At 40.8% G+C, this 18,995-nt stretch overlaps 1 pseudogene; it reads left to right on the top strand.

Moving 5' to 3' along the window:
• Positions 1-2,228: 2,228 nt before the first annotated feature.
• On the top strand, positions 2,229-18,420 carry LOC100580009 (annotated as a pseudogene).
• Positions 18,421-18,995: the final 575 nt, after the last annotated feature.

The raw sequence follows: 18,995 nt of genomic DNA, 5'->3' as shown, positions 1-18,995 counted from the left end.
CAGCCAGAGCTGAAACTAGAGTCTGAGAAGTCAGAAGGGGGCATCTGGATGATTACCAAGCTCGAGGCACCAGAATCAGATATCAAAGCTGAGTTATGGAGACAGGAAGGTGGAAACTACAAAGAAAGACTAGAACAAGCACAAGCAAGGTGAGAATAGAAGGGAGGTGTCTAGAACTTCCTCCCAGATCAGGATCTTTTAAAAAATGTAACAGCCCAGGTGTAGCCACATTGGGTCAGTCTCAGTGGAATAACAGACGCTAGTTCCATCATCTATAGGCTCTCTTCTCCAGTTGGAGTGTACCAAGGCTTCTTGTGGATTGTTGAGAAGAAAGGTATCTCATGTTCTGGTGGATTCTTGGTGAAAACTCCTAATTTGGGAAGTGGGAAATGATTTCCCATAATCAGTGCTGTTTCCTGTGTGTGCAGCCTGTGTAGTTGCACAGGGCCATGTGCTTAAAAGGACCCCATGTTCGGTTTAATGCTCTGCTGTCACCACCTTGACATTCTTATAGTTTTTGAACCAGGGCCCCCACACTGTTAGTTTACACTGGACCCATAAATGATGTAGCCAGTCCTGCAATAATTGCTTTTCTAGCCACATAGTTTACTTTTTTTTTCTGACCATGGGGTTTGTTTGAGTGGATGCTCTTTCTGCCACGTGTTTGGGTTAACTTTCTGCATCTGGCTGTAGATTTGTATCTAAACGTTAGCAGACCAGAAGAATACAAAAGCTAAATAATTCAAGCAATGCTTTTCATAGTAGTTTTTAAACTGGGAGTCATAGTAATAGCCCAGGTGTCTGGATGGCACACAGAAGAAGGAGACTTCCTTGGTGAAGAGTGTAGCGGTGGCTAGATCAGAAGGAAGCAAGGTGTGGGATAAGGGGCAGCATGTTGGTGAGTGGCCCACCACCACCCAGATGGCAGCAAGTCATGGAGGAGAGGCAAATCCTCTGCACAAATCCTGTTATATTAGTCTGGTCTCATGCTGCTAATAAATACATACCTGAGACTGGGTAATTTATAAAGAAAAAAAGAGGTTTAATGGACTACAGTTCCACATGACTGGGGAGGTCTCACAGTCATGGTGGAAGATGAAAGGCATGTGTCTTACATGGCAGCAGGCAAGAGAGAGCTTGTGCAAGGAAACTCCCCTTTATAAAACCATTAGATCTTGTGAGACTTATTCACTATCACAGGAACAGCATGGGAAAGACCTGCCCCCATGATTCAATTACCTCCCATCAGGTCCCTCCCACAACACGTGGGAATCATGGAAGCTACAATTCAAGATGAGATTTGGGTGGGGACACAGCTAAACCATATCACCTGGGAACAAGCAGTGACAGCAAGAAGTTTTATTAGCCCTTGTGCTTTCATCTCTGTCCTTGGCCAGGAGGGCAAGCAGCCATAATATTCCATGGATATTATATTGAGAAAATGGGGACTGTAGGGCAACCTCTTCCACTCTGTTTTGTCTCTTGTGAAACTTTGCTTTTCCATGATGGTTTATGCATTCTGACCCATAAATAATTTGAGAGTAGAAGTATTTAAAAATTATTCCCATCTTACCCAGCAGTGGACTCAGTGTGTCTGCCCTTGCCTCGGTACTCAAGGCTGCAGTGATAAGATTGTGCCACCATGAAAGACCATCTGACTTTAATGACTCAAAGACAGCTTTAATGACCAGAAACTCTTTCTTTCTCATAAGGCAGTTGTCTAGGTCTGAGACCAATATCTTGAAGATGCAGGCCCAATGTTTACCTCCACCAGTGAGGAGATACAATGGCCTCCACTCTGATGTTGGGGCAAACAGTTTCATCTTGTGTGTCCTGGATTGGATCAGAGTAGAATAAAATCAGGCAGACAGGGATTCCAATTACTCAAATATTTTGTCTTTGAGTAGATATATAATAAATCTCTTTCCTTTCAGAAGAACCTGTGAGTTGCATGATAAATTGAGCACTTAAGGTGGTCACTTAATGCAAATCCAAGAACCACTGGACATCCTTGATTGTTTGGTGTTTTCACATTCAGAACTGTTAGTAACTTGTCCACAAGCATGTAAATCTCTACGCTAACACTGCAAGGCAGAAATTCGATTTTCATGGTCCTGAATATACATGTCTCAGTATAGCTTGAGTGAGTGAGTGGCCTGAACAAGAGATTTAAGGGAGGTGAAATCAATCCACTCTGTTAAAATGTCATTTAAGTTTTAGATGTGGCCATGGACCAGGAGGTAAGATAGTATTTCATTCAATTAAAGTTACCTGGAGGTTGCATGAAAACTATATGAAAATCTACTCAAACTATGTGGGAAAAATCCGTAAGAGTGTCTTCTTTATTTTGATGGTTTTGGAAGTCTGAACTGTTTTATTCGATATAGGTGTTTTATGTATCCCCGGGCTCAGTAGGCTCAGGTGCTGGGACTCATGGGGAACATGGGGACTCTCCCTTGGTTATCTCATTGGGCTGTGGCTATTTTGCATAGATGAAGCTCTCTAGGTTTTGAAGAGTTGAAGTGACAGAGGGCCTGAGACCCCTTTCCAGTTGTGTCTGCAGAGGGTAGAGCTATGTGTCTTCAGAGGTCCTTGAATCTGGTCAAAAAACAAAAACAACAACAAAAAACCCCCCAAAATTTTGTATCACTATTAGGTCTATCATGTAATTACTCTCCAGATGCAGGGGGAGAGGGGCATCTGCCCTGGAGTGGGCTGGTCAAAGAAGAGAAGAACTGGGGATGGCATTCCTTCAGAGTTGCAGGCAGCGTTGACAGCAATGCTCAAAGAAGTTTGGCTTGTAGATCCTTCAGGTGAGGATGATATCATGGATGTCCAGTATGGAGACATTGAGGACCAGGGAAAATGTGGAAAACTCTTGGTGGACAGGCATTATGGCCCCCTGAGTCCAGCCTCATGAGGCATTATGGCCCCCCACTTATATAGGGACAGGTCCTTCTGTAGGTAGGTGCTGTGGGCAGAGACTTGAGCTTAATATGGTTGATCACGGGAGGTTGTGGAGTCACCAGGGGCTTCTCCTTACCCTTGAAGACTAAGGAATAGAGTGCCGTGGGATTTAGGACAAGGCTCTGCCAGATTCTTGTTGAGCATTAAATTACAGAAATCTTTTTTAGTTTACGTAGTAGTGTTCATGCTAGGAGTGTTCACTTGGAGTGCCTGCCCTGCCACAGAATAGGCACAGCAGCCCTCCCTGCCAGTGACCCCCTCTCTGGGGTCAGCTAGAAGAAGGGGTAGGCAGCTGGAGGCAGTGTACACATCACTACTTTTAGCATTTAGACTTTTTTTTTTTTTTTTTTTGCCTGTTGAGCCCTGGGTCTTTTCTTCAGTTAAGTCTCCCAAGCCACACCATTGAAACCCAATTATGAGCTGAAAATGCCCTCTGCCTACCAGCGTCACTCCCCAGCAGTTAGTGGCATTCCCCCAATGCTCTATCACACAATTTCATTTCTGAGATTTTTACAAAGTCCCCTTGAAGACTTCTTTTTCTGTAAGAAGGAGGTCTGCCAACTATTCATCTCCCATGCACAAGTGGTTCTGTAAATGCTATAGTAAAATGTCTTCTAAATAAAACAAAGCCACAGTGGCTAGAAATATGTTAAAACTTTGTCTCATTAATTACTTTTGATTCTGAAATTATATGGAATATTTGTGGGAGAGGTATACATATTTTGTAAAATAAGTACTTTTGTCTTACAAGTAACTCTAGCATGAGCTCTAAGAACCTTGTTTGAAATTTCATTTCATGGTCAATTCAGCACGTAATGAAAAGTTCAGGGAAGGATTGGAGTGCATAACTTGGGCCATGGGAGACATGGATATGTTTCATATTTCTTAATTTATACCTCTTTGTAGAAATGGGTGAATAATCCCAATTTTCTGCAGGAATAGAGCCACCGTATAATATTCCAAAAAAAAAAAAAATCCATGGGTTGCTATGGAAACGATGATGCTTGCAGTCCCTGGGCTCCGCCCAATGGGGATCCCAGGGAACAGTTGCTGCCAGGGTTTCTCCCCTTCTGTGTCCCTTGGTAGAGGATCTGTATCCCAGCTGATGCTCAGGCTCTGCTCCCAGCCCCAGCTCCACCTGGAAGAGGGAGAGGTCTTCTTGGGGAGGAACGTCCTCTTAGTCTAGCTCTTTCATGATGTGGAAATGATGCCTCTCTCTGTATTTGGAGAACTGGGTTGGCTACATGTTTGTTAAAAAAGCTTTAAGACATTTAACCTATCATGGAATACTTCTAAAAATGCTGACAGACTCATCACTATTTCTTTTATAACTATATTAGTTTCCTATTACTGCTGTAATGAGTTACTACAAATTACCTGGGGCTTAAAACAACATGAATTTAGTCTCTTACCATTTTGGAGGCCAGAAGTTCAAAATCAGTCTCATTGGACTAAAGTCAGGGGGTCAGCAAGGCTGGTTCCTTCTAGAGGCTCTAGGGGAGAATCCATCTACTTGCTCTCTCTAGCTTCTGGACGTCATAGTATTTCCTGGCTGTGGCTCCTTTCCTCCATCTTCAAAGTCAGCAGTACATCATCTCCAAATCTCTTTCTTTCTGTCCCTCTGCTTGTGTCACCACCTGGTCATCTTTCTCAGTCTGAGACACCTCTCTCTTCTTTTTTTTTTTTTGAGACGGAGTCTTACTCTGTCACCCAGGCTGGAGTGCAGTGGCACGATCTCAGCTCACTGCAACCTCCACCTCCTGGGTTCAAACTATTCTCCTGTCTCAGCTTCCCAAGTAGCTGGGGTTACAGGTGCACACCACCATGCCCAGCTAATATTTGTATTTTTAGTACAGATGGGGTTTCATCATGTTGGTCAGGCTGGTCTTGAACTCCTGACCTCATGATCTGCCCGACTTGGCCTCCCAAAGTGCTGGGATTACAGGCATAAGCCACTGCGCCTGGCCACACCTCTTTCTCTTATAAAGACCCTTGTGATTACACTGGGCCTATTCAGATAATCCAGAATAATCTCCCTATCTGAAGACCCTTAATTTGATCATGTCTACAGCCTCTTTTACCATGTAAGGCCACCTCTTCGTTGTAGGTATTCCATATAAGGCCACAGATTCCAAGGATTACAATGTGACATCTCTGGGGTTGGGGGGGTGCAGGTATTACTCAGCTTACAACAATAAAGAATGAGTATAGAAATATGAAGTTGGTGGCCTCATTTGCAGTATGTCTTTATGCAAAGCCTTTTACAAATCATTTCCAGGAAAGTCCTTAGTTCTGGCAGAGACCTTTTATAAAAACCATTTCAGTATAAAATTGTCCTATTTTGCCACTGCCAAGTTAACAAGCAGTTTAACCACAGGCTGTTTTGCAAACGTGATTTTAAACAGCCAATTACTTTGGATATATTTATTATTTTGTGTTCAGTGTAATGGCAATGAATTCAATGAATTAATAGTCACATAGTTGTCACATGCCATTTCCAAAGAGTTCTCCTGGAGCCCAATACTCATTAGAATTTCCTAATAAACACTATAAAATGACTCTATCCTGAAATATTGTCAAATTACAATGGAAAAAAATCACATACACAAAATCCATGTAACCAGGCATAGGAATTCTGAGCATCTCCTTCCTTCTCTTTCTTTCTCTCTGTGTGTCTCTCTGTTTCTGTTTCTCTCTCCATCTGTCTGTATCTGTCTCTCTCTCTTTCTCTATCTGCCTCTGTTTTTTTGAGCCCTTACTCTGAGGGAAGCCAGTTACCATGTTGCGAGCAACTCTTATGGGGAGACTTATTTGAGGAGAAACTGGTGTTTTCAGTCTAGAGCCAGCAATGACCTGAGCGTGAGGTTGGAAGCAATTGGAAAAAAAAAAAAAAAAAAAAACAAATCCTGAAAACATTTATCCAAATTAAAGCTGCTGAGAAGTATAAGGAATAAATAAGAGCTTCTTGGTACCAAAGAAACTGAAGATTACAGAATTGTCCTTTATTAGTCTTAAGAATGAGGGGGATGTAATCCCAGCACTTTGGGAGGCCGAGGCGGGCAGATCACGAGGTCAGGAGATCGAGACCATGGTGAAACCCCGTCTCTACTAAAAATACAAAAAAATTAGCCGGGCGTGGTGGCGGGCACCTGTATTCCCAGCTACTCGGAGAGGCTGAGGAAGGAGAATGGCGTGAACCCGGGAGGCGGAGCTTGCAGTGAGCCGAGATTGCGCCACTGCACTCCAGCCTCGGTGACAGAGCGAGACTCCGTCTCAAAAAAAAAAAAAAAAAAAGAATGAGGGGGAAAATGAAAATACCCTTTCTCAGTACAAAGAATCCGTGAAGAGACTATTAAATTTGACATGAATTATGAAGTAGAAAAATCTGCTTAATTTATTAATTTTATGATATATGTAATCAATATCTAATTTGGCATAACACTGTAAATATTTTTTTAAAAAGGTCTCTGAATTTACTTTGGAGATAACTGCATCCCTGGCCAACACCTTGATTGCAGCCTCATGACGGGCTCTGAGACAGACCCAGCTAGCTAAGCTGCTCACAGGTGCCTGACTCACAGAGCCTGCGAGATAACAAATGCTTGTTGTTTGCAGTCATGACATTTTGGGGTAATTTGTGAGGCAGCAATAGATAACTAATACACCAGCCTTGAGCATCTTAAAGTCTCATAAAAAAATTAGTACCTTACTCAAGACTGTACCTTCAACCAAATGTTGGATTTTGAGTACTCTGCAAAGGCAGAGGTGGAGGAAGGGGAGAACTGAGCATAAGGCAAAACTCTGTTCGCCCTAAAAGTTGGACCTGTGTATTCCTATGACACTGATAAAGTGGACATGCTGAGAATACATTTGCATGGGGCACTTAAAAGCATCCTGGGAATAAACTCTTCCTAAAAAGATTTGTTACATTAGTCAAGTCCTAGTGTTAGAAAAGAGTGAACACAGCTTGATGCTCTACTTAAATGGACTGCTTGGCCTGGACAAACAGGAATATGGAGAAAGCTGCTTTGGGAAAAATGAAATAAAGTTTTCTAGAAAAGGCAAGTATTCCAAAATTTCTGGGAGATGATATACTGACCACAAAGCAGCTCTGCTTTGTGCTCCCAGGGTGTAACTTTATCATGAGGAAGAGGGTCTTCCCTTGGAGTACCTTGGACTGCAGAGGGCATAAGTGCGAAATGGCACTACCTTTTCTGCCTATGGAGAGGGGCCTAGAAGGGGTTTCACAGACAGAAGCCAGCTGGGCCACCACAGTGTGTCGGAGCCAAAGTAGGAAAGGAGGGACTGGCAGAGGCAATGTGAGAGCTCAGAAGTTTCTGTGTATGGGCACCAAGGAAAAGGAAGCCTGCAAATTCCACAGTCATGAAATGGAGCCAAATTAGAGAAATAATATACTGCCATTATGATTTTTCTTAATCCTCAGGCTGGTGTGCTCTGTGAAACAGAAATTATATTCCTTGGGTTTCTCTGGGTAATTAGTAATTCCAGTATAGCATCTATTTATAGCATGGACTAATTGCTACCCAAAGATTAGAACTAACTGCCTTGTATTAAACAGATAATAGCATGAGCATAGAGAAAATGTGTACTGCCACAGATTATTTATATATCCCCAAGCCTGGGCATAGCAATAGAAAACCGGGTTAGAAACATTATTGCAGCTAGTAGAAAAGACTGTTTAGTTTCCAAGGCAAAAGTGATGGTCTTCCCTGGAGACCAGAGGGTCCCTGCCAGCATTAGGCAAAGAACGTTTTGACCCTAGCTGGAACTTTCCACCAAGGCATTATGTAAAAGGAGGTAGGGATGGAAAATAGAAAGAAAAGTGTGTTGATTGAAGCCTACAGGATCCATAGGGAATAACATCTGCTCTATCAAGGCAAAGAATGTCTTACAATTGTGGGGGAATGCTTGGTGATGGGTACATAGGTGTTTTAAACCAAGGAAAAGGCCCCACAACCATATGGATTCCATTTTTAAAGATATATCAGACTGTAGGACATTTGTGCTCGTAATTGTGGAAAAAAAGCTTTTTTATTGACAGTAATAGAAATAGTAGGTGAGATGAGGTTCACTCTAAGCAAATGGTTGCTATAGTAAAATATTTTAATGGTGGCTAGGATAATAGGAAAGAAAGTATGATTCCCATACTTAATACAAATTGATAGAGGAAAAATAGAAAGTCATTTATAGCATAAAGATGGGCAAAACCCAAGATGGGGAAGCACTAATCATTGGAACAGCTACCAAGTTATCCAGCATTTCAAGGCACTATCCTAGAAGTAACTTTCAGGTAACCCAAACTAGTGGCTGATCATTAAGTTCTTCCCTAATATTCTGTGTAATAAACATATAGAACTGTGAGTCGGAACAACCATTTCATTACTGTTTCATTAATACCATTTTTTCTTGTGGCACATGACCACAGCAAAAGCAAAATTTTAGTAATTTAAAAGCGCAGTTTTACTTGGTAAGCCATGTGAAGCCTGGCTTTTCTGGTCTTTTAAACATGAGGCTTAATTAATGATGGTTTGATTCCATGGCTCCCAAATTATTTGTGCAGTAGGGTGGTGCTGCTCAAAGTTTGGATCCAAGCTCCCTGCACATCAATCACCTTAGAAGTGTGTTGAGAAAAACACACACACACACACACACATATATATATTATATATATATTTATGTGCATGTTTTATATATATACACACACGTGTGTTTTGTGTGTGTGTGTGTATATACATATATATATATATAGAGAGAGAGAGAGAGAGAGAGAGAGAGAAAGAGAAAGAGAGGTGGGTCCTGGGAATCTTAATTTCAACTATTATGCTTTCCTTCTTGAAGTGACAAGTACTGTAGGGACTGTACTTTGAGAAGCCTAGTTCCAGGGAGATTTTGATTGGTGAATTCTGAGGAAAGGCAGGGGGAGGAAGACAACCACCAAGAAGGAAAGTGCAGAGCAGGGAATGTAGTCAGAAACTCCATGATCTTGCCTTTCAAATTGCTTCAAATTGATTTCAAATTTGATATTAACAATAGAGTTTTGTCTATTCCAGTTCCCATCATAAAGACTGGAGGTAAGCTGAGATTCAATCTCCCTCTTGCTTGTGTCCTGAAGATCCAAAATTAAAATTTGACTCTGGGGACAAAGAGGGTACTGTTGATGGTGTGGCCTGGAAGATCAGCTACAGGCTGGACCTCAGTCCACTATTAGCCCCTAAGCTACAAAAGGGTTTTACAGAATGTTGAGAAGCCCTGTTATGGGATAGTATCAGTAATTATTAGGATGATAATGATAATAGTGAATGTTCCTATCATTTATTTTTAAACACAGACTTGAACAGTCTTATGTAATTCTTATGATAACCATATGATATCAGATGAGGAAAATTAGACTTAGTAACTTACAAGTGTATTTTGCTGCTGTGTGGACAAACTGGGCTTTTAATTTCAGCCTGTTTTTCTTCAAAACCTATGAACTATATCACTAGTCTGTTTGCTTCCTTAAGTGATACTGTTAGGGAACGGATAAAGCTATTCTAAATTAACTTTTCACAAGAGTTGTTAAATCAACGTTGATTATACTACTTCTGCCAGAGCTTCTGGAAAGTCTTTACGCAGGTGGCTCTTGGCTATTTATTGTGTAGGTAACAGCATCCCTCAGAGTCAAGCCTAGGAAAAGATTCTGTTTATCCCAATAAAAAAGATTTTCCATTTCTGGGACTAGAGACCTTTTAAGGATATTAGCAGGAGGAGTGTAGTTGGAGTCCCAGTTGAACCTAAATTGAATGCACTTTAGGACTCGTAGAGACAGATTTTTATGAGAAAGCAAACCTCTTGGGAAATAACTATTACAAGGGAGAAAGAAATTTGGCACATTGCTATGCCCAATAACATGATAGGTACTGGAAGTGAAGAGCTGTTTTTAATATAGAATAATGCCTGTCACTCAGCTCATCCTTCAGCCTGAAACGACTTAGGTCAAGTGCTAGGAAAACTGAGGTAACACATGAAAGGGCTCTCTTATCAAAAGTTCTGAAATCACTGGGAGCTCCATAACCATATAATGTACTGCGCCACGTGGGCTGACTCCCTGGGATTCATTCTCCCTTACATGTGCAGAGAACAGACAACAGAGCGTGCCTGCCACCTGATGGCATCAAGCATACGGGAGGCTGCCCAAGGTTCGCAGCTTTGGGCACCGCATCATGTTTGGCCCAGCAGAGAGGATTTGGCCCAGTGGGGCATGTGCATAGCGCGTATTCAGTCACAATGATCAGGATTTGTGCCAGATATTGAAGAAATGGGCCTTCATGGGATTTTATAAGCCTGAAGCCAAAAGAGAGAAAAAAATTGCTGTGATTGCGTGGTATCTGAGAGAACTCTGTGCTTCAGTCCATATGAGATACTTTTAAAAATAATAAAGGGAAACTTTGAGGGACTCCAGGTATTTCAAATAGTGGGTAGAAGCAGGCCCTAGAGAGTCCATTTATTACAATTACAACTGTGGTATCTGGCCTCCCAAAGGCCTCCCAGCAGTCCTTGGCTTCTGATATTCACATCCTTGGGTAGAGCCCATATACATTAATTAGTGCTGACCCATGTGACCAGTAGAATACTGTGGAAGTGATGGTGTATGATATCTGAGGTTAGGACATAAAAGGCGTTGCAGCTTCCACCTTGTTTTTTTTTTTTTTTTTTTTGATTGTGGGAGAAACTAAACTTCATGTCTTAAGGAAAACCAAGCCATCCTATGGAAAGGCCCACAGGGAGGGTAACAGACCTCCCACCAAAAGCCCACACTTGCCATCCATGTGAGTAAGCGTATCTTTCACACATAGTCTTCAGATGACTGTGTCCTGACCCACATCTGACTGCAGCCTCATGAGATATTGAGCCAGAGCTGCTCAGACAACCCTCTTCCAAATTCCTAATACAAGAAACAAAGAGAAATACTAAGAAGTGTGATTAATAGTTTTTTTAAAGTCACTAAGTTATAGAATAATACGGTATGCAGAAATATGAACCCCATTTTTACTCACAGGATAGAAAGACCTGAGGAGAGTTTGGGCAAGACTTGAATTGCTCCTTAAGTATAGGATGGGATTTGGCTGGGTGCTGAAACAATGAGAAGCCTTTCTTGAAAGAAGGATGTATATTGCTTAAGGCAGAAACACAGATACATCTATATTCAAAGGGACAGATTTGTTCAAGTTTGGGTCATAATCTTGAAAGACACAATCCTGAGTGCCATAAGATCCCAAAAGATCAAGTTTCCTAATGATCAATATTCCTAAAGCCTAAAATTGCTAAAGTCTGAAATCCTGAAAATCACAATCACAGGATAGTTGCATTGTTAGGCAGAACAGTTACCTTGTTACTGCCTTTTTGCAGAAGAAAATGAATTTCACTTGAATCCCCAAGCTGTAATGACAGATTTAGAACTAGGTGCAATCAAGGCTTTAAAAGTGAATTTCAAGGTGTTACCAATAAAGTTTGCTTTTTTCCATTCAGCCAATGCACTTGGCAGAAAATTCAGATGAGAGGATTGGCCACATGTTACAGCAACAATGAGAACTTCAGTTTAAAATGCGTCATTGCCTGCATTGGCATTTCCTTCAGCTGATGATATTCCAGGAGCTTCTAATGAATTGAAGCTGCCTGAAGAAGCTCATGAAGTTGCTTACTGATGCATAAATAATTATATGATGGTAGGATAAGAAGACACTTAAGCAATGGTGTTGCTGTTTGATCACCAGTATCGTTTCTGCCAAATTTGTGGTCTGTATATAAGTGCATGTGGAATAGATTTCTGTGTATGCAAAACAACACAGAAGCATGGCACAGAAGATGGGAAAATGTAATAGAAAATCTTCATGTCTGTGTATATCAAATCATAGAAGCATTTCAAAAAGAGCTGCACCATGCAGAAAGTGAAGGTGAACATTTTGTCTGAGAAAAGCCATGTCCTGAAAGAAAACAAATCAGCTACTCATTGTGATGCTAGGGTTCAAAATATTGTTAATGTTGTGAAAGTCAGCCAGCTCTTATGAACGATCTCTGTGCAATTGCCCATAATCTATCCTTGTAATACACATTTTTCAAATGCTAAATTTTCTTTTTAGTTTTCTGGAGTTTTTTTCTTTTTTTCAGTTTTTTTCCCAGTATTTTACATTCTCAGCATTTTTTTTCTTTTGCAGTTCTCTGTGATATGTATTTTATCTTTGCATCATTTCCAATACTGGAAGTATAAATCATGTAGAGACTTCTAGAAATTTCTAATTTGTTTTATGCATTTTTTGTAAATATGATTCCATGAAAGTGCATTATCACAACATTGACTTCGAATGCAAGCATTGGAGCATGTATGTAAACACACTGGAATTTCCTCAGTAAATGAAGACAATTTTTGTATATCTGCATTTGTGAAAGATAAAATTTTTTGAGATCTTGGCTCTTTGGGTGATTGGTACAGTGGTGACCCATTCTGGTTTTCGATCAATCATGTCAAAAGACTTAGTTCGTCCCTCACAGTATTTAGGACAGCAGTCCTAAAACACACTATTAACAACCATAGTGGTAGGTATTCATACATTTCGCTTTTGACCTATTTTTTTATGAATATAGTTCATCTGCTCATAACTGTTGTATCAGTGTGACTATCAGTATACCTGAATGTTCATACTTGAAATCTGTGTTATTATTGCTTATGTTATTGGGTAAAGTGGCTTATGAAGTGTTCTGCTGTGTTTTTGTATGTTTCTCAAATAAATCTCCTTTTAAAAATGTAAATATCTTTTAAATTTTTTTTTTTTTTTTTTGAGACGGAGTCTCGCTCTGTCCCCTAGGCCGGAGTGCAGTGGTGCCATCTGGGCTCACTGCAAGCTCCACCTCCTGGGTTCACGCCATTCTCCTGCCTCAGCCTCCTGAGTAGCTGGGACTGTAGGCGCCTGCCACCACTCCCAGCTAATTTTTCGTCTTTTTAGTAGAGATGGGGTTTCACCGTGTTAGCCAGGATGGTCTCGATCTCCTGACCTTGTGATCCACCTGCCTCGGCCTCCCAAAGTGCTGGGATTGCAGGCATGAGCCACTGCGCCCGGCCTTAAATATTTTTAAAATTACTTTTTGCAGAGTTATGGTGTCAGGATTTTTATCTTTTGTGAGTTCAACATTTGGATTTATGGTGTTCATGGGTGTGTCTTTCGGGATTATCATTGGCTTCCATTTGTCCATAGTGTTGAACATACAGTGAAGCAAGGAATTAGGTGAGATAGATTGGCTAGATCTAGGTTAGGGAAACCTTTATTTCTAATTTTAGGGCCTTGGATATAAATTAGAAGGCACTGGATATATGAGGTAGAAGAATAATGAAATAAATATTGGTTTTCCAGAATACTGTCTCATCTGGTGATTAGGAGTTGAATGAAATAGAAGCAAGAAGACATTGGAATGAATAAATTGTTTGAATAATTTAATAACTGCAGATGGTAAATATGAATGAACTAAAAAACAAATACACTAGAGAAACTGGACTTTACGTATTTTCAAATATAACCTTACTTTAGAAGACCAAATAATATTAAACATTTCTTGTAAATCTTTGACTTAGAAGATTTTTATTCATTCATTTAAAAATATTATTTAATAAGTTGGACATATATTATTAATAAATTTAATTCAACAAATATTACAATTAATCTTTCTTTACACAGTGTCAGCAACATGGGAGCAATTAATAATTTAAACAGTTTAAATAATTTATTATCCTCTGAATTTATAGATAAAAATTTTAAGAAAATGAATAAAAGTATTTCTCCTTTATAGTTTCGTTCGGTGATTTTGTTGTTTGTTAATTTCTACTTTGAAATTGCAAGCAGGTGTCTGAGAAAGAATTTCACTTTCCTCTGTCAAGATAGGTACTGACCTGGCCAGATAATCCCATTTGCTGGGACTGGGAAAGGAGAGATTAATTATTACTTTTATCTTTATTCAGCTGCATCTCATAGTCTTCGTTTTTATTTCTATCTTGCACTTCACCATTTTTCTCAAGAACTCTCATCTCTGTGGAGGAAAAAATCTCAGTATTTGTGCCCATACCTAACAGTTGTCTGGGTCTGCAGCTCTGAATGAAAACTAACATACCACACACCCAAAAGATGAAGTACTTATATCACCTTTACAGGCGAAGTATTCATGTCTATAACCACAAATCTAATCATTTAGCTGAGGTGCTAAGGGGCAGTTTTTGGAAATCTGTAGGGAATTTCCAGAGAAAAGGATATATTTAAGAATAGCTCACTTCTAATTTATATAATCGTTCTAATGTTCATGATATTTAAAAAAATTTGAAGGTTGTGATTATTAATGGTTGTGAAATTAATTTAGTGTTATGCTAAGCATTTTTAAAACATGAAATAAAATAGTATTTAACAAAAAATGTCAAAATCAGTGGTGCATAGCAAGGATAGGTACTATGTAATAAAGCTTTTGATTCATGTTTTATATATGCTTGTTTTTGTGTTGGCCACGCTGTAATATTACCTCTTATCATGGGTCATAGTTAACATTTTTGAAAACTACTGATATTTTGGAATACAAATCCTAAAGTATAAAACGATTTTCCACCAAGAAGCAGCCTCTCTGCTCCTTCTGGGATCTCCGTCTGGTTTAGCCCACCTGCCTGCCTCCACTCCTGCTTCCACCTTGTCCATCAGGGTGACCCAGAAGTCCTACAAGGTGTCCACCTCTGGCCCCCGAGACTTCAGCAGCTGCTCCTACACAAGTGGGCCCAGTGCCCGCATCAGCTCCTTGAGCTTCTCCTGAGTGGGCAGCAGCAGCAGCTTCCTGGGTGGCCTGGGTGGAGGCTATGGTGGGGCCAGCGGCATGGGAGGCATCACCGCCCTCACGTTCAACCAGAGCCTGCTGAGTCCCCTTAACCTGGAGGTGGATCCCAACATCCAGGTCGTGCGCACCCAGGAGAAGGAGCAGATTAAGACCCTCAACAAGTTTGCCTCCTTGATAGACAAGTTACGATTCCTGGAGCAGCAGAACAAGATGCTGGAGACCAAGTGGAGCCACTTGCAGCGGCAAAAGACGGCTCAGAGCAACATGGACATGTTCCAGAGCTACATCAACAACCTTAGGTGGCAGTTGGAGACTCTGGGCCACGAGAAGCTGAAGCTGGAAGCGGAGCTTGGCAACATGCAGGGGCTGGTGGAAGACTTCAAGAATAAGTACGAGGATGAGATCAATAAGCGGACAGAGATGGAGAATGAATTTGTCCTCATCAAGAAGGATGTGGATGAAGCTTACATGAACAAGGTAGAGCTGGAGTCTCGTGTGGAAGGGCTGACTGACGAGATCAACCTCCTTAGGCGGCTATATGAAGAGGAGATCCGGGAGCTGCAGTTCCAGATCTTGGACACATCTGTGGTGCTGTCCGTGGACAACAGCCACTCCCTGGACATGGACAGCATCATCGCTGAGGTAAAGGCGCAGTACGAGGAGATGGCCAACCGCAGCCAGGCTGAGGCTGACAGCATGTACCAGATCAAGTATGAGTAGCTGCAGACGCTGTCTGGAAAGCATGGGGATGACCTGCAGCGCACGGACTCGGATCTCTGAGATGAACCGGAATATCAGCTGGCTTCAGGCTGAGATTGAGGGCCTCAAAGGCCAGAAGTTTCCCTGGAGGCCGCCATCGCAGGTGCCGAGCAGCGTGGGGAGCTGTCAGTTAAGGATGCCAACGGCAAGCTGTCCGAGCTGGAGGCTGCCCCGCAGCAGGCCAAGTAGGACATAGCGCGGCAGCTGCGTGGGTACCAGGAGCTGATGAACGTCAAGCTGGCCCTGGACATTGAGATTGCTACCCATAGGAAGCTGCTGGAGGGCGAGGAGAGCTGGCTGGAGTCTGGGATGCAGAACATGAGTATTCATCCATAGGAAGACCACCAGCGGCAATGCAAGAGGACTGAGCTCCGCCCATGGGGGCCTCACAACTCCCAGCCGCAGCTACCGCCTGGGCTCCAGCTTTGGCTCTGGCACGGGCTCCAGCTCCTTCAGCCGCACCGGCTCCACGAGAGGCGTGGTTGTGAAGAAGATTGAGACACGCGGTGGGAAGCTGGTGTCTGAGTCCTCTGATGTCCTGACGTCCTGCCCAAGTGACAGGTGCGGAAGCCCCTCCCAGCCTACTCCTCCTGCGGCTGCCCCAGAGCCTGGGAGGGAGGCCGTTGTGCAGAGTAGCACAGGGAACGGGGGACCCACCGGAGGCTCAGCCCTAGCCCTCAGCTCACCTGCCGGGGAGTTTACTGCCTGGGGACCCCCCTTGTCCATTTCTCCAGCTGCAAAACAATTTAGTTGCTTTTTTTTTTTTTTTTTTTTTGTCCAAAATAAAACCTCAGGTATCTCTGCCAGAAAAAAAAAAAAAAAAAAAGATTTTCCGGTTAAGTAGTAATTTTCTGAATAATTTTTCTCCCAAATTAGAAATAGTTGGTAATAGAAAATGGAAACAGATTATATAAGTAGCTACAAGAAGTTTCACACTCCTGTAAATTGTTCGATGACCTGTAGTTATGTACAAAATAAAAGTTCATAATTCCAACATTAGCTCCAAAAATGATGTAATTATTGACCTTAGGATAACAATATCAACACTTCCTATGCAGGTCTCTTTATCTAAAACTATATAAGAAAAAAGTAGTAGTAAATATCTTTTCAGAAGATTGTTGCAGTATGTGACAGAAAATGACTAGAATGACTTGTGGGTACAGCATATGCAGCATTGAGCAGCAGTATGCTTCAGTTAAGTTCCTGAGAAAGTTACATTTATTCCTTGTGTATGTTTCTCTGCCAACAAATTAATCATCCACCTTTTCAATGCAGTCCAAAGCAAACTATATTTTATGACACAAAGTCATTAAAAACTATGATCCAAGACAATACCTACAAAATGAAAGTAAAAATAAGAAAGAGAACATCAAAAATGCTTGTTAGAGTAACATTTTAATGAATTCAGTATAATAAATTTTTCCCATGACCTGTGATATTTGCATTAATTACTGCATCAATAATCTTGCATAGCAATATCTGGCTACATGGAATTATATGCTTTGGGGTCTGCTCCTCATTTCATACCCTGATAGTCTCAGATTTCTAGTCATCCTGTCCTTTAACAGGATAGCAATAGTTGATGATATTGACAAACTTTCAAATTATGGTAGAATAGAAATGTAGAAAGAGCAAATTGGCTTAAATTTAGAACCATATCCATGTTCTAGTAATTGATATAAACACCTGGAGTTTGAGCAGTGACTTGCTAATTAACTCACATGTAACTTGGATTTTTCCTGCACATTTGCAATCTACATTTCAATGCAAATTAATTCAGTTCAATCCAGTAAATATTTGTTGATTCTCACTTAAATAGCAAGCACTGTTATTTTGCTGTTATGCTTCCTGCTCTCAAGGTGTTTATAATCAGGAAAAAGAGATAAGCAAGCACATAACTCAGAAATCAAGGCAGAATATGCTTAATGCCTTGGAAAAGATTACCGATAGAGTGCTTTAGAATGCTTATTCAAACAGAAAAAGGTAGTAGCATGAGTTTTGACAGATAATACTATCTCAGAGGGGGTATTGTAAGGATTAAATGCAACATATAATCCAGAGGGAGCAACTGAGACAGAGTCTTAGCAAATATTAGCCATCGTTATTTTCATTTTTATAGTTGCTGCTATTTTTATTTTCCAGTGTAGCTTATTTAAATAAGAATGATCACATTCGTGTAGCTATCTGCATTTGCTATTTTGATTGCCTTGAATTCACTGGGTCAGAGAGCTGACTAAATCAATTATATTGATTTCAAATCAGTACATAAGTAGGGCATGGTAGATTTTTAACACTTGCAGTGCATTAGTTGTACCTGGTTGTTGCTATCACCACCTCTTCTGAATTCCACAAGAAACTCCCTCTTCAGGTTTGTTGGGATTTCCAAAAGAAGAAACATATCTGGGAGTGAAAATTATTTTCTTGGTTTTCCTAGAGACTTCATTGTTCCTGTTGACATTCCTCTCTCCCTAAGTTGAGGAATTTCACAGCAAACTTTCCTAGCTCGTGAACTCCATCATTCCTCTTAAAGCTTAGCAGCACAAGGACCACATCATAGCTCATCAGAGGACTGTCTGCTTTGTCTGTGATATCCAGCTTAAGGGGCTCTGGCGGCTTGTCTTTGATTTTTATAATTATTATAACTATAGTTGAAAACATGTTTTGTTTTTCTATCTTCTCAGTTAAACACTTTGGGGAGGAGGAGCTTATCAGTTACTTAAACACTGAAATGTTTAATGTTCAGTTGCTATTATGCATTTAAGGTGTGGCAATGCAAAAGTCGTTCTTTCTTTAGTGGGCTGTGATGAATGTCCCTACGTGCTTCACAGAGTATGAGCAATCAAATCTCACGTTACTTCTTTGAGAATGAAAACCGGTTTCTTTATGTCTGTTCCACATAGAGTCTGGCAAAGTTAATTCTCAATCAAGGTATCAGAAAGACTAGATGAAGCCAATGTATTAATTATTTTTTATTTACTCCTGTCTTTGTATTTAATGCAAATTATGTGTAAGATAGTAAATTTGGCTAAGAAATCATTGCACTGATCAACTTAAGAAAAATTCCAAGGACTTTCTCTCTCTCCATCATTTATTGTGGTAATGCCAAATGTTGTTGGTGTTTTTTAATGAATGACATTCTTTGGGGATATTCAGATTGTTCCATGTATGTCTTGGACAAATATTCATATTTTCCATTTAAAGGCAAAAAGGATGTATCCTAGGAAATAAATAGATATATAGCAAGGTTCAAGGGTTGCATGTTAACCTCCAATTAGATTGCTCTGATAGGAGACAGTTCCGTGTGATTCAGAGAAGAGATCACTGGAACTCAGGAATGAGACTAGTTCCAGATTTGCTACTCCCTAGTTGCATGACTTTAGACAACTCTCTTATTAATTCCATATAACCTC

The sequence above is a fragment of the Nomascus leucogenys genome, chromosome 2 (genome assembly GCF_006542625.1).
Source record: "Nomascus leucogenys isolate Asia chromosome 2, Asia_NLE_v1, whole genome shotgun sequence".
Classification (NCBI taxonomy): Eukaryota; Metazoa; Chordata; class Mammalia; order Primates; family Hylobatidae; genus Nomascus; species Nomascus leucogenys.
This window is presented reverse-complemented; position numbering and strand designations above follow the sequence as displayed.